At 46.2% G+C, this 16,842-nt stretch overlaps 1 long non-coding RNA gene across 5 annotated transcripts in view; it reads right to left on the bottom strand.

Moving 5' to 3' along the window:
* The window catches only part of LOC137856563 (uncharacterized), an 86,077-nt gene that overhangs the window by 31,418 nt on the left and 37,817 nt on the right, over positions 1-16,842 (bottom strand). For all 5 annotated transcript variants that reach the window (XR_011096587.1, XR_011096588.1, XR_011096586.1 and 2 more), the window contains one exon: positions 14,648-14,719. This is a non-coding gene — a long non-coding RNA (uncharacterized lncRNA). The remainder of the gene's footprint in view (positions 1-14,647; positions 14,720-16,842) is intronic.

The raw sequence follows: 16,842 nt of genomic DNA, 5'->3' as shown, positions 1-16,842 counted from the left end.
CTGCAGTTTCAAAGGGCCTGACAGAAGGTTCTTGGGAGAAATTCTGTGTTATGCTCTGCCAAAGTCAATCTTAGTGTTTATCTCAGAGGAGTGTTTATTTCAAGTTCTCAGTACTTCTCACAGCTCCTCATGTGAGACCCTCTGCTGCCATTCCGTCATGGAAACAGTTCTGCAAAATCACAGGAGGCTGAACAGTTCCTTTACTTCCTTCACCAGATGCACCCATTACCACCAACGCGTCAACTACAGTGCAACATAGTGCACACTACTTCGACACCTAGCCTCATTGCCTAATGTCTGCCAGGCGTAGGATGTACGAGGAGACTAAAAGATATCAGCAAAGCTTCCTGCAGGTCCTGAGCCTTGTGGCACACCCTTCCCCAGGTAAAAGACCAGATGCAATCAGGCAGAAGTAATATTAATACGAGCACCAAACTGCTATTTAACAGCTGTGGACTCAAAGCTGTCTTTCAGAAGTCTAAAGCTGATGTCAAGTGAAGAATGCTCTACAAAAGGTGAAGAATAGCAGGAACCGGCAGCTGGGGAAGAAATGGCCTCTGCTCCTCATTTCCCAGCAACTCTCCCTGCATCAGAAGGAATGAGTGCAGCTTGCATACACACAGCCCACTGTAATCCTGGCAACACAACTCTAGCGGGGTGCAGGTCCCACTTTTCCATTACCCATAAATGCATTCCCCCCAGAAAAATGTTTCTTTAAATAAACATTTCTGCTTTCAAGACACTCAGATGACTCAAGGAATAGCCTCGTTTTTTCTTGCAATGCCACAAGTTCTGCTTTGTGCTGCTGGAGTGTGACTCTGCTCAATACGAAGCTGAAATAAGGCACAAGTCCACTATGTTTCACCCACAAGCCCACCAGATAGCAGAAGCAGTGCAGCAGTTATGGGCTACCTGTAAGTGCTGGATTACTGCTGCACAGCACACAGATCTTATGACTGTAATGGTGCAGTCACACCCCCTCGGACAATCTCAGTGCTAAAACTTGAGCACATTATGCTTCACACGACCTCCTGCTGCTTTAGAAAGCAAAATTCTAACTTTACTCCATTCTCCCTTGGTATTTACTTCAGTTTCCTTTTCAAGCTTCTCAAACACACAATAGGCTTTTGATTATCAGGATCTTAAGTGCTCCACTAGACACCCAGTGTGTATTTATGAATGGAATTAAGAAAGAAGCAATCTGACTCCATCAAGGGAGCATTTGCCGCTACTCTTAAGTGTTACCCAGTGACATAAGTGGAAATTCAAAAGACCTAAAGGTTTCTGGCCTTCATTTTTTACATTTATTTAATCACACCCGGTAGAAACCCTAGGAGTTCATGTTTGTCATTTTGTGATTTCTGTACAACCAGTTCATTTACGGAACTGAAAATTATTTGGATTGCTTATGTGTGCAGCTTCTAAACTATAAAACTGCTTGCCTTGCAAAGGAATGTTAATAATCCCACTGCTATTTAGGACAAAGTATTTGGGTTGAGGCTTTTTTCCTCCACAGCTTTTGGCGTCACATTTTCACCTTCCTGTTGCAATTCTCCGAGAATTCTAATAGAAGTACATGAAACATGGACTGCAGGTTCATTATTAACACAGGATGAGCCCAAGTGACTTGCCCCCAAAAGAAAACAAGAAAGGGGTATCTTTAAGGGGTGGTATATAAGCTGTGTGTCTGGAAAGCCCTGCCAGTCCACAACCAGTCCTTAACTTTATGTCCAACCTTAGCATTAAGTATTAAACACACTTGAGAATTCTTTTTACCATCAATAGGTCTGTTTATAAATGAGCCTACAAGCTAGCAAGTTTCTTTGCAAGACACTGCCTACCCTTCAAATGTGAGCAGCCTGCCCTCTACAGAGATTTTTTTTGATGCACCAAGTATCAGGAGAAAGAGAGAAACAAAGGGAGGTGAGTGGCACTTGAGATACAACAGGGATCATAGACCAGTTCCAATATCTCCATAAACTGCTATCAGGAAGCAAGATTTCCAACACACCACAAGGAAGAGTGCATGAGTATCCTGGTTTCAGTTAGGACAGAGTTAATTTTCCTCCTAGTAGCTGGTAGGATGCTGTGTTTTGGCTTAGGATGAGCAGAGTGCTGATAACATGCTGATGTTTTAATTATTGCAGAGCAGTGCTTACACCAAGCCAAAGACATTTCAGCTTCTCGCTCTGTCCTGCCAGTGGGCAGGCTGGGGGTGCAGCAAGAGCTGGGAGGGGACAGACCCAGGACAGCTGGCCCAAACTGGCCAAAGGGGTATTCCATGCCATCTGGGGTCATGCTGAACAATATACAGGGGTGACTAGCCAGGGGGAGAGGGGCTGGCTGCTTGGGGATAGGCTGGGCATCAGTCAGCAGGTGGTGAGCAATTGCATTGTGCATCACTTGTTTCGTACACATTATTATTAGTAGTAATATCAGCATCATTATTGTTATTGTTATAATTATTTTCCTGTCTTAATAAACTGTCTTTATCTCAACTCACAGGCTTCACTTTCCCGTTGCTCTCCCACATCCCAGAGAGGGAGGAAGAAGGGTGAGCGAACGGCTGTGTGGTGTTTAGCTGCTGGCCGGCTAAACAACAAGAGCAAGCCCTCCAAGGACACCCAGACATGTGCTATGCTCACACCTAATGTCTTTGTGCAGGCTCACAAGCTTTCCCCAGTGTACTCAGTCACTGACATTTTTGGTAAGAATCATTTCTCATCACCTCCCTTGGTTCCAGAAAAAGTCAAGTCTGAAAGGCTTGTTACAGCACCCTGCACTGGTGCTCACTACAACCCAGTGATTTCTGGTGCAGCTCATGCCTTGGCCACTACCTTTAAAATGAAACTACAGATGAAATAGCAGGAAGACAAGAAAGCCATTTCCCTCTGTTATCATAGAAAAGGCATCACAGCCTGAAGGGGGGCTTCAGCGAGCACCCACAGTATCATTCCAAAAAGAGGGAGATGTCTGGCTGCCAAACTGCTGCTACACCAAAATGCAGGAGCTGCCTCCATGTGCCAGTGGCCAGGGCACACAGACCAGGCCAGGGCTGCCAGCGCCATAGCGCCCACCCACATGCAGCAGGACACACAGCAGGGAAGTTTGGCAAAACTTCAGCTCTCATTGCCACGAGGCCAGACTTCCACAGGTGGTAGCAAAAATGAAGGTGTTTTTTTTCTTAATGAATCCTTGCACATATTGAGGACAATGTCTACAAAAATTACGAAATGGATTAAGAAATGCATCTGTCAGTGTCCAGGCACCCCAATCTCTTCAGGCATCCGGGCATAGAAGTTCAGTGTTCCTTGGCATTAATTCCAGTCTCCAAGGTAAGGAAATACATTGGAAGTGCGGATGAACTTCTCCCATACAGGAAGGAAGGCCAGGCTGACCCCTGATTGTTCCATCTAGGCAGGTCCCACACCCTCTGCTGTGCCGGCCCAAAACCATGACGTGCATCCAGCCAGCCCATCCTCTGTGCCAGAGCTGCAGTGTGAAATGCTCTCCCCGCAAGAGCCCCGAGCCACGCAGTGCCAGCGATGCTGCTACCTCCTGACTCATTGTAAAGGCCCTGACTAGGCAAACAGGAAGACGAATGGTTGTTCGCGTAAAGCTGGGCCACCATGATGGGAAAGGTGCAGCGGGAAAACATTAAGAGCAGAGCCCCTTTGAAACAACCTGACAGTTGATAGATGAGGATCCATAAAATGACAAAGGCTCCCTGTGTAAAGCCCCTTGCTACCAATGTCTTCTCCCTGGGAAACTAATTACCCTGTAATGTCACTGAAAATATTATTTTTCTGGTAATTATTTTCCCTTTTCAGTGAAAAAGTGGCCATGCTAAGTCCCCCCAGGTCTTTTTTTTTTTTTTCTTCTCATTGTCAAAAACTTTAGCTGAAAACACTACTCACTGCTGTTCATGTGATTTTAGCTAACAAGAAGGGGGGGGGGGGGGGGGGGGGGGGGGGCGTGTCTTGGTGATGCTGACTTCCCCTGGCTGGCTTGCAAATTCCAAAACCTAGTCCTCAGAACATTTTTACATTCCTTAGCAGCAGAAGAAAACAAGCTCTTACTTCCCAGAAGAAAACGTGATTTGATCACTCATTATTATTTGCCTAACTGAAGTTCCACAGCAGCTGATGATTTTGAGGTTATCACAAGAAAAAATGGGTTGATAGCAATCCAGCAGCTAGATATGAATACAGACGGTCTAAAGTTTCCCAATCTGCATTCCAAGTCCATTATGCATTAGCTCTCCTGACAAAGACACAAAGAAGAGAAATAAGCTGTCCCTCAAAGTGAGGAGCAAGATTGCATTCGGCTGCAGAACCACCCACTCACAGCTGGTCTTAGAAATGAAGCTGTCCCAGCTCAGTCAGCACGTCACCACCAGGAGCCTGCTGCTGCCGCCCTTACTTTAGTGAGGCTGCCACCTCCTGGGCCGCTGGGCAGGCCTCCATCCCACAGCACTGGGTACGGGAAGGCTGGAGGGAAGTAGCATCCTTTGTGAGACTTGCTGACACAGTTGCTGTGGCCACAGCAATGCAAGAACACATCATAAACTGCACTGCTCCAACTAAATACTGACAATCCTGCTGTGCAAATCTTGCTTTTAGATAAAGCTGCACCAGCACACACGCACACAGAGGACTGTTGGAAGAAGTGTGCTCATTCACCACTGGCAATGAAGTTACCAGCATCAGCCAGCAGCAAATCCTGGTTAGAAACAGCCAAGGCCAGAGGGAGCCTTCTGACGACTGAACTTCAATTCAGAAGGCCAAGAGCTCTCTCCAGCAACATGACCAAAGCTTCCCTGTTGCCAGCGTGTGACAGCCCAGCCTCTCCTGCATGCTGCATTCCCTGTGGGAGATGTTGTCAGCTTCCCCCAGCTAACACCACCAACTCCAGTAAACGTTGTCACATCATCTACTACCGACAAAAGCCTCTGGTTAAGTTATTCTATACTGTAGGGCACATTGAAAAATCACCTTTGTTACTACCTCTAATAAAACCTTTATTTCTTACCAAAGCTTTATTCAGAGGTGAACAGACAGAGATCTTCTCTGTCACCTTTGCAACAGTCAGGACACAAAATAACTGAAATGGTAAATGCCTGACAACTGCACACCACGGCGTCAAACAGCTGAAATAGATGGCACTGATATTATTTGGACAGACTTATTGTTAGAGGAGGAAACGTCTGCTGTTCAGGCTTCTTGCAAAATGTTATTACTGAACTATAAGCATCCAGTCTGTGCTGATCCTGAAAAAGCTAAAAAAGTACCTGCCGGCCTATCTTCTCTGTCACAAACAACTCCCATTCTTTCCTCCCAGTCGTTTTCAGTTTATGCTTTCAATGAACGTGAAAGCCATCTGCAATTCCTCACCCCTACAAGTCAACCTGGAACAAAGACAGCTTACTTACACAGGTATGCAACAGGCTATCTATAAAAACGCCTGTCCCTAGAAAGAGAATCTGTCTAAATAGCCAAATAAAAACCATATCTTTAAGTCAAATATTATTATTTTTTTTCCTTCTTCAGTTATGGGCTCTGCTTAGGAGGAAAGCTAGACATTTCTAATCCTGTGCCACAGTCCTACAAAGACCTTACAAAGACCTACAAAGACACAGTCACAAAGACCTTACGTCTTGGATGTGCCAACGCATTCTGTTATCACTTGTCAACTCCTGGATCTGATGGCACATGACTTGCTTCAGCACAGTTGTATGAGTCAGCTGATGGACACTGCCAGGGGGAAATTTACTTATCAGCCATGTTCTTCTTTATTTAAGTACTATTTTTTGGCATCGAGGCCACTCGAGGCAGCCGAGGGAGCCACCAGGGCCCGGCAGCCCTCACGAGGGAGGCTGAGGAGGCGTAGGCACAGCCAGCAATGCCCCACCCCTGGCCGTTCAAAAGCTGCCCCTAGGGAGCGCGGCGACCAGGGCAGGCAAACAGGGTGAGACGCGGCAGTGTCCACACGCAGGGCTCCTCACTGCTCTTTTGCAGCCATCTTTCCCTTCGGTACTTGTAACCTGCTTGCGAGGAACCTGGCCATGGTATCAACCAGGCAGAAAACCATGGCCTCCGCATCTCTTGTGGCCTCTCCAGCTGCAGTCACCGATGTGGCTACTCAGATGGAAGGCTCGGGGTAATACGCTGCCATCCGGGTCTTGGGCTGCAGGGTGTGCCCGAGTCTTCTGTTGGTATCCAAATGGCAGCAGCGAGGGTTATGCCTGTGGGAGGTGTGCCCAGGTTGAAGAGTTGCTCAGCCAGCTGCTGAGCAGCTTTGGGAGGAGGTGAGCAGGCTCAGGAGCATCAGGGAGTCAGAGAGGGAAACTGACTGGTGGAGGTGTGCTCTACCCTCTCTGAGACAGACTCACGAGCCTGCCACAGCACAAGTGTCTCCTGCCATGCAGAAGATGAAAGTTCCCTCATCCTGCCAGGCAGCAGGAGGGGACCTAGGCCAAGGGCTGGAATGGAGGCAGGTTCCTGTTTGGGGTGGTAGGCCAGCCCTGTCCCTGCCCCCCTCACCTTCCCATCAACCCTTATATAACAGGTATGAGGTTCTAGAACACGACAGTCAGAACAATGATGCAGACAAAAGCCCGTCCCAATCAGAGAGGGTGCCTAAGGCAAGGCAACAAAACCCCCGCGTCACTACATCATCTGTCAAAAAAGAAAGAAGGGTTATTGTCATGGGGGGACTCCCTTTTGAAAGGGACAGAGGGCCTTATATGCTGACCGGAACCAACCCACAGGGAGGTCTGTTGCCTCCCCAGGGCTCAAATAAGAGACTTTGCTAAGAAAGTCAAGCGCCTGGTACGGCCCATCAACTACTACCCGCTACTGGTCTTTCAGGCTGGTAATGACTAGGTAGCAATGAGAAGTCCGAGTGATCAAAAGGGACTTTAGGGCTTTGGGGTGACTACTTAAAGGATCAGGGGCACAGGTTGTGTTTGCCTCTGTCTTTCCGATAAGGGGGATCGATGCTGACAAGCGGGCTCATCACATTAACACATGGCTTTGGGACTGGTGCAACCAGCAGAGCTTCGGGTTCTTCAATCATGGGAAGGTCTACATGACACCAGGCCTGCTGGCACCAGATGGGATGCACCTTTCTCAGAGAGGGGTAAGGATTTTTGCTCAGGAGTTAGCAGGGCTGATACATCGGGCTTTAAACTAGAGTCGAAGGGGAAAAGGGATAAAACCAGGTACACCGGTGATAAGCAAAGGGATGGTGCACTAGAATCAGGGGGACTGTGTGCTAGTGAGGTCCTTTGGTCAGCTCCACAAGGTGCTGTGTGTAGGGAAGCGCATTTGAAGTGCTTCTACACAAACACATGCAGTATGAGGAATAAAATGGACGAGCTGGAAGTCTTGGCCCAGTCCCACAGCTACGACATCATCGGCATAAGCGAAACCTGGTGGGATGAGTCCTGTGGCTGCTGTGCTGCAATAGATGGCTACAGGCTCTTCAGGAGGGACAGGCAGGGTAGGTGAGGTGGCGGGGTGGTGATGTGTGTGAGGCAGGGGCTGGACTGTGTGGAACTTCAGGCTGGGGATGGCAAAGTTGAGAGCCTCTGGGTAAGGATTAAGGAACGAACACTGGTGTCCATCAGTGCTGGTCAATCTTTAAGCACTGCCTCCTAAAAGCACAGGATCAGGCAATTCCAAAATATCAGAAGTCAGGCAGGTGGGGCAGAAGGCCGGCCTGGCTGACCAGGGATCTTCTACTGAGGCTCAGGCAAAAAAAGAAAGTGTACAGCTGCTGGAAGGAGGGTCAGGTGACATGGAAGGAATACAGGGATGCTGTTTGTAGCGAGGGGCCCAAAACTGAACGCAGTACTCAAGGTGCGGCCTCACCAGAGCCAAGTACAGGGGGACGATCGCCTCCCTAGCCCTGCTGGCCACACTGTTTCTGATACAAGCCAGGATGCTGCTGGCCTTCTTGGCCACCTGAGCACACTGCTGGCTCATATTCAGCCAACTGTCCACCATCACTCCCAGGTCCTTCTCTGCCTGGCAGCTCTCCAACCACTCATCTCCCAGCCTGTAGCTCTGCTTGGGGTTGTTGTGCCCCAGGTGCAGGACCCGGCACTTGGCCTTGTTGAACTTAATGCAGTTGACCTCAGCCCATTGGTGCAGCCTATCCAGATCCTCCTGCAGAGCCTTCCTACCCTCGAGCAGATCGACACACGCACCTAGCTTGGTGTCATCTGCAAACTTACTGAGGGTGCACTCAATGCCCTCGTCCAGATCACTGATGAAGATATTAAAGAGGACCAGCCCCAGCACCGAGCCCTGGGGAACGCCACTAGTGACTGGCCTCCAACTGGACTTGACTCCATTTACCACGACTCTTTGGGCCCGGCTACCCAGCCAGTTTCTAACCCAACAAAGCGTGCGCCAGTCCAAGCCAAGAGCAGCCAGTTTCTGGAGGAGAATGCTGTGGGAGACAGTGTCAAAAGCCTTGCTGAAGTCAAGGTAGACCACATCCACAGCCTTTCCCTCATCCGCCCAGCGCGTCACTTTGTCATAGAAGGAGATCAGGTTCGTCAAGCAGGACCTGCCTTTCATAAACCCATGCTGACTGGGCCTGATCACCTGCTGGCCCTGCAAGTGCCACGTGATGACTCTCAAGAGGATCTGCTCCATGAGCTTCCCTGACACTGAGGTCAAACTGACAGGCCTGTAGTTTCCCGGGTCTGCCCTCCGGCCCTTCTTGTAGATGGGCGTCACGTTTGCTAGCCACCAGTCAACTGGGACCTCCCCCGATAGCCAGAACTGTTGATAAATGATGGATAGGGGCTTGGCCAGCTCCTCTGCCAGTTCTCTCAGTACCCTTGGGTGGATCCCATCCAGCCCCATCGACTCGTGCACATCCAAGTGCCGTAGCAGTTCACCAACCAGTTCTTCGCAGAAGACCTCATTGCAGTCAACAACTTCCTCATGAGGGGGAGTGGAGAGGCAGGTGACCTATTCTCTGTAAATACCAGTGATAGGACCTACAGGAATGGTGTTAAGCTGAGGCAGGGGAAGTTTAGGTTGGACATCAGGAAGAGGTTCTTCACCGAGAGGGTGGTTGCACACTTGAACAGGCTCCCCAGCAAAGTAGTCACTGCACCAAACCTGTCTGAATTTAAGAAGTGATTGGACTGTGCACTTAGTCACATGGTCTAAGCCTTTGGGTAGACCTGTGTGGTGCCAGGAGTTGGACTTGATGATCCTTATGGGTCCCTTCCAACTCAGGATATTCTATGATTCTATTTCTGAAAGGTGCCACAGCAAGATTTGGAAACTCTTGGAAAACATAAATACCATCTGTGACCCAGTAACCTGACTCTGAAAAGCAGATGGTTCTCAGTAGTCCTTGTTCAATAAGTAACAGGTAAAACTTTATTAGGCTACTCCTTAGATTAAAATTTGCATTTTAAACTAAAAGAAGACAAAGCACAGAAGGTTTGTCAGATGGAATATGAGTCAACCTTCATTCTTAAATTTAACTAACATCGACAAAATGAATTGGATGAAGCTTACAGGTTGTAATTTAGAGAGAGCAAGTGACTCCACATAGCATACCTGAAATGTTTGGGCTGACTGAGCGCTGCTAAGCAGTAGCTTGCATGCATAACTACTGGGTATGCAAACTGCCCCAAATAGTGGTGAGGGAGAGGGGCTAATCTGACATGCATGGAACTCCTGTAGATGGGGATTTTAACACTCAGCCTCCCCAGACCACCTATGCTTCACTCCCAAGACCTCATCCAGCCTTTGGGTACCCAGGCAGCCCTGATTGCCGGGAACAGGGATGGCAGAAGGCACATGACTAGACACTCGGCCTGCCGGCCCTTACAGAAGCCACATTTTTGAGGGAACACAACATCAGTTGGCAGTGGTCACGAAGAAGCTATTTCCATATGCCTTGCTATTGTAAGCTCAAAAAGCAACCAGTACAGTTTCCATCATCTGTGAGTGGGATGCTTCTGCAATCATAGCTGCCATAGTCCCCACAGAGCAACACAAAGAATATATTACAAAGGGCAATGAACTACTGTAGTAATTGCTATTACAAGCTCCACAGAGAAGTCAGAGTGCACCATGTTGCTGAACTGCTGCCCTCCGGAAGTCATGCTCTTAATTCCCATATTATTTAGTAAACGTTAATTATTTCCAAATGGTGCAAATCTCCATTTCAATGCAAATCATTTCATCATAGCAACTACCTAAAATCTCAGCTGTAGAGTCTCTAGCCTTTCCCCCATAAAACACATTTCCATAGATTTCTAACACTGTTATAAATTGGCCATCAGCTTCCTCCTCCTTCGCGTGCATGGTCCACATTCCATATTTTGCCCCTGCTGCAGTGAAAGATATTGCATCTACCCAAAGCAGCGAGGGCTGCTGAGGCCAATGCTCAGGGTATCACTGGCTGTCAGGATACCCACACGGGACCCCTCAAAGCAGCTGCTGGCACAGGCAAGGAACTTGATGGACATCTTCAAATACCATCCCTTCAATGGCACAACAGAAATGTTTTTGGTTACGCACTAAACATGTTTGTCTATCTTTATTCGTTAATAGCACATTCCCCAGAAGTAGCTCAGTGTTTACCGAAGATTTATTCATTCTGTCCCTGCAGTAGCCAGCAGCACATGCCCTGGGAAGGTCCACAGCATGTAATCCACCCTATCAAAAGCTCTCCAAGCAAAACGTATTCCTGCAGTATATTCTTTTTAGCTTACGTACCTGAGAATCACCACACAGCGTGAGGTGTTCGACACAAGCATCAAGGAAAGAAGTACACACAGAGCACAATGGATGGAACAAACAGTGACTGTCAGTAATATAAGTAATTTACAAATACCTGTTTCCATTTCCTTCTATGCTCTTCATATACATGTATATTTATACATATTTATGTATGTAAATGGGACAAAGGCACAGGATCATTTTTCATGTAAGCACCTTAAAGACACCGTGGATCCCCACACCCAACACACATTCTTTTCCCCAGCTTTCTGTGGTGGCATTAGTAGCAAGGGCCCTTTGGTGCACAAGTGAGATGTGCCAGCACAAACACTGACACAAGAGGACAGGGCACACCTTGACTAGAACCCTAAAATTCAACCACTGTGGATTAAACACACTTAAGTCTTGTAAGTGTCTAACTTACATCTAGAAAGCCTATTTCAGGTACCTAGGTGCAAGCTGTTTTCATGATCATAACAACCAAGAACCCATCATTTTACATCTACACCAGTTCTCATGTGATCTGCAGAATCCTTTACCACCTGAGCACATCACAGTGAACTATGGTCCATCTTAACCATCAGCAGAAGGTGCAGGTCAGCATCCTTTAGACTTACTGCTGCCTTGTTTATATCTGACATTTGAATTTCTTACAAATCAAACTCAGTAAGCAAACATCCCATCGCTGTCACTTAAAACTGCAATTCTGGTATTGGTTAACTCAGATATCCTCCACCAGAACCCATGTCTCATTCATTCCAGTTTTCCGCTTCAGTGGCCAACAGCAAAAGGTTAGGAGAAGCATACAGAGTTATGGAATCATATCCCTTCTCAGCCCCCGCAGACAGCTGTGTCCTGTTTCCTAAGCTAGACATTACTATAGTGTACTTAAAAGCTACAAGTAGCCTTACAGATATTTTGTCAAAACCCCTTCCTTGTTCAATTCATTCATAGTTTTTACACCAATGGAATTCAACAGACATGACTTCAATGGGATCAGTGCGTACCATATTTCCCCCCAACCCCCCTCTTTTTCCTTTTTTTTTTTTTAAATGCACTAAAAAGGAATACACAAAATCTTGCTATCAGGTCACTTCCTTGGGTTACTCCGTTTCAGCTAACATGAAAAGTGGCAACCAGCTGTTCTCTCTTCACCTTCCTCATGCTGTCCCTGAGTCTATACCTCTGTCTGTCTGATAAATCCTACTGAATAACTTGGTCAAAAAAAGGGTGGTTGTTTTTTGTTGTTGTTGTTGTTGTTGTTTTGTTTGTTTTTTTTGTTTGTTTTTAAATTTGCAAGGAGGAAAAAGAAAAACCTGTCCTTGGCCTAACTGATTTTGCTCTTTCTGAGCAAAAAATCTAACTGATTTGCTCCCTGTATACTATCCTCTGAGGATCGTTTTTCTGATAATTTAAACAGATTCAGCTGTGGGGCAAGGATCTGGATCATTGCCAAGTTATGGGGTTTTGTTTTGTCTTAGAAATAGATAAATAGAAAGAGAAGAAGGGAGGCAACAATTAAGAGAGCTGAGAAAGAAAATCCTTAGGTATTAAGTAATTTGTCTCAGGTTGTCCGTCATCATTTTCCCTCTCTGAGCCTCAGCAGAAAAAAAAAAAGAAAAAAGGCATCTCGCAGCAAAAGAGACACGCTGGTGGATGTCAAACATTTAGAGGAGAAGATCACAGGCTGCAGCGGAGATGGCAGGCCTGTGAGCAGTGCCAAGAGCAAGTGATGCATAAAATCATTAAATGTGAAGGGCTGGGCAACAGTGCCTAGACTTATCTGGAAGTTTAATCAGAGAGAAGAATTGCACAAGAAAAGAATAGAGACGGCTGAAAGCTGCAAAGTTATGCGTTTGACCTTTTTATAACAAACTCCCCCTTCTCCCCCCAGCCAGAAAGAGCAAAAAAAAAGAAAAAGGAAAGAAAGCCCAGGTAATCGCAGTGCATTATTGTAGCTATTACCAAATAAGTATACACTTATTTCTCTCTCTGGCTGTCTCAGGAATGCAGATGTGGCCTAAGGACCTGACAGCTGTTAAGTCAACACAAGCTCGACTAAAGGAGAGCCTCTTCCCATCCGTAGCTTGCAGAGAACACAGATGGCCTGCTATAAATGCTTGGGCTGAGTGACGCTGATCTGAAGGCAGCTAGCATCTACAGGTGGGCTTCACATATTTACAAGTTCTGCAGAAAAACTGAATGATTTCACACCAAAGGAACTTGCTAATTCTCCTAAAGGAAGACCCTTTCTACCCAGTCTGCAGCCACAGGTGACATTCAGCAAATGCTCCATACAAATACAGAAAACTCTCAACAGCCACAAAGCAGGGAGGAGACAAGGTCAAAAGGCATCAACAGCTACTCCTATAGAGAGCTCCCTGTGGATATGATGGGGTAAAAGAGAGAAATGAGGCTGATCATTCTCATCTTTGAATGGCACCTTCAAGAGAGCCAGTCTCATTCAAAAAAGAGACCTGGAGGCTCACAGGGGAAAGCAGGACAGAGCATAGCACAAAAACTTACCTGCTTTTCTCTATATGGAGGACCTGGCCCTAAGATCAAGTGCCAAGTGGTTATTTGGCTTAAAATGATTGCTGTTGAAACTTGTAAGAGTACTCTGAGTTACAGCTATAGTGCTATTATCCCACCTGCATCACTGTGATCGGGTTTCTGAGGGAACAGTAAGCTATGGTCCAGATTAGTGTTTAGCGTGTACTTGACAACCCCATTTCTACTTACAGAGAAAGGCAACACCTCACCCGATAAATAAAAAACACTCTGTAACTGCAGTCATTTAGCCTGGTATAGCATTTGAATTTCAACATCATCTCATAGCCTTTAACAATCTGCAAGCAGCAATGAGCTCCCCGCCAGGTACAGGACTGAAAGGGGTAACCTCAGAAGCATTCAGCAGAACCAAACGTGGCATGGGCACCCCTGATGTAGCTGTTCACATGCTCAGCCCTAGGTGCTGAAGCGATAGCTGGCTAACAAGCCAGGATTGCCTGTGTAAAACACCTCCCCAAAGGGAAGCGGTGAATCAGTGACACTTTACAGCCACGCAATAAAGACTGCCAGCTGCTCATATAGCTCTTTAGCAAATCACAAAAAGGGCAGAAGAAATACAAACGTGTATGTGCAGCAGTCAGTCTCATTTCCAGATTCTGCTCCAAGCAACACAAGGTACTACTAACATGATGGACGATCTTCCCCATATTGGATTTAAGTGGACAGCTTTTCAAGAAAGCTCACCTCCCGAGAGCTCTCCTTTTTCTCCATCCAAACTACCGGGGAGCCAAGTGCTTTCAAAACTGACTCATGAAGGTGGTTAAGTTTGAACTGACCTCCCCAGAAAACCTGTCCTGCTGCCCCTTCTTTACTGCATCAAGCCTTTATTGTTTTAATTCCACGAGACACAGCCAACTCCACAGACATTGGACCTCATCTTGATCTTTTCCTGTTGGCACAAACCAGCTTCATAAATTCACAGGCAACATGCTTATGCAGCTGTGCTATAAAGTTTTTTTTTTTTAAAAAAAAAAAAAAGTCTCCTGCAGGTCACCTCATGGTGAACCACAGCCTTCCTGAACATTAACAGTGGTACAAGAGAAGAGCTGACAAGCTGGAATTAAATTCTCCAACGCAGGATGTCTAAATAGCCTTTCACATGTTAGTATCTATCCAGACAGCCTGCTTCCTCTGAACTGTTATCTATTACTATTACTGCAAGTGACACTGAAACAGCACGGTGTGTATTTAACTTCCAGCCACTGGAGTGCCACCAACACAATGAGCCAGAGGAAGGAAAGCAGCGCTCTTTCAGGCTTCAGCACCATATTGGGTACCCAAAACCAAGTGCTTGAGAAAGCAAAGACAGCCCTTACCTTGAGGATTCTGTGAAGAGCTTCCACAACTGCATTTAAAGACTGTTCTGACTCTTGCAACAGACGAGTCTGCTGCAACAGAAAAAGAAACCTTTCTGAATTCCTCCAACACAGAAACATCCAAGTACAACACTACATTAATGAATCACAGTACTAAATTTAGTTGGACAACATGCCCTACTTGTACGGGATTTTGCAGGAGTAAGTTCCTCCTCATCTTTCACAGAAGAGTATGGGGATACCCATATTGTGGACAGGCTGAGAATTACGTGAGCTCTTTCTTTGTCAAGTGGTATTTTCATATCAACAACCTTTGATAGGCCTTCTGCAAAAACAGGGATAAACAGAAGGGACTTAATTTCTCTTCCTGACCTCAGCATTTACATGAGAGGTTGATGATTCGATATACAGCCTCAGTATTTTGAAGAGACTTCATCTTCAGTGACAGAAAAGTTCAAATTCAGAGCCTCACAAAACAGATAATTATCAACTAAGGCTTCTAAGATTAACACCGAGGACCTACCTACACATTTTTGATAGTTCTATATTTGAGGATCTTTCACTATCACCTTAAGGGTAGTTGTATACAGGTATACAAACATTTTCTGAACAGACAAGTAAAAAGCTAGAGCATTGACTCACTGCCATTTTATTTATTTATTTATTTATTTTGAGCAATATAATGCTATGTGTTATCTCTTCACGGTAAACGTTTAACCTGCTTATTCTTTTGGGGAGCATGCAGCAGGTCCAATACGCCAGAGGAACTGCACAGTGCTATGGACAGTGCTGGGTTAAAAAGCCTGAAGCACAGGAGAATAAAAAAAAAAAGGAAAAAGCATGAAGGGGCTCAAAGCATGCTTCTTCTCTGCCTTTCACAAGCCAACTGCTGAGGTGGTGCACAGCTCCCGGACAGCTCTGGGGGCTGTGGCCATTGTTACCATCAGCCCAAAGGCAAGCTCTTCTACAGGTGCTGCCCCCAGGCTCAGTTCATGGCCCAGCTCCCAGCACAGCACACAGTGGGTTCAGTTTGGCCACTGACTCTCCCCACAGCTGTTGTGATTGCTCAGTGGGGAACATGTCTGTTCTCACAAAGAATTTAACAAATTAACTACGAACAAAGTAGCCTGGAAATGACACAGATTAACACGTGCTGCGCCGTGCCAAGAAGAAGCTTGTCAGCTTGTTGTTTTCACAAACCTGAAAGGAAAATTCCCAAGACCCATTAAGTATATGGAGATGTTTCCATGTTTAGATATGTTAGAAAAGAACACAATCATTGCCGAGGGAAAATAAGAAACAGTCTACATAAAAGGCTGCATAGCAACGCCCCTAGGAAGCATCTGTAGCACAAATAAGATGGAACGGGGGTGGAGGGGAGAAGCCATCTTTGTATAAACTCTACAGCCAAAGGAAATGCTAAGGACAAATCTGAGAAACTGTCAACTATGTATATGTTTACAGACAAAAAAAAAAAAAAAAAAAGCTCAGGGTTCACAGGTCTTTAGCCCCCTCTTTGCTCCTATTTGTGAGTAACTCGCCAACCACTTGAAGTACCCTCCCAGAGAAAACCTAAGCTGGTTGCCTGCATTAGTTTGCAGTGTGCCTTTAGCCAGTACACTTCTTGACAGTTCAGAACAGAATAACGTAATCTCCTCAAAGCAAAACAAAAATATCAACTCAGAACCAGCTTGGCATAATCTGAAATACAGTAGTTAACAAGACATAATTTAACAATAGCTAGCTTAAAGCAGTAATTAAAAAATGTTAGTGGGCACATTAAAACAAAAATTTAAGCAGAGCAGTGATCAGAAAAACACAAGGTTTACCACTTCCCTTGTACAGTATAGGGGACGTACTCGCCACTGCAGCAGTAACAAGACATGAAAACAGCCAGGGCCTCACTGCACATACAGCCCATGGTCCTTGGTCAGGAACCAAGCACTGTATCAAAACCTTGTGCTCTCCACCAGGGACTGGCAACAGGCCCAGCAAACAGCTCAAGTGAGGTGTCATGTATTGCAGCTTCCACAAAAGATGTTACACATTTCTTTCATTTGACAACTGTATCACCAAATTAGAGAAATAGCATCTCAAGAAAACTGTTGCAGGGTGGAATTGAAGCTAGCTGGTCAGCTATAGCTGTGCCATAAAAACCAGCAGCCCACTCCTAACATGGGAGGACCTACCTTTTG

The sequence above is a fragment of the Anas acuta genome, chromosome 4 (assembly GCF_963932015.1).
Source record: "Anas acuta chromosome 4, bAnaAcu1.1, whole genome shotgun sequence".
In the NCBI taxonomy this organism is placed as follows: Eukaryota; Metazoa; Chordata; class Aves; order Anseriformes; family Anatidae; genus Anas; species Anas acuta.
Note: the sequence above shows the minus strand (reverse complement) of the source record. Positions and strands in the feature narration are given on the sequence as shown.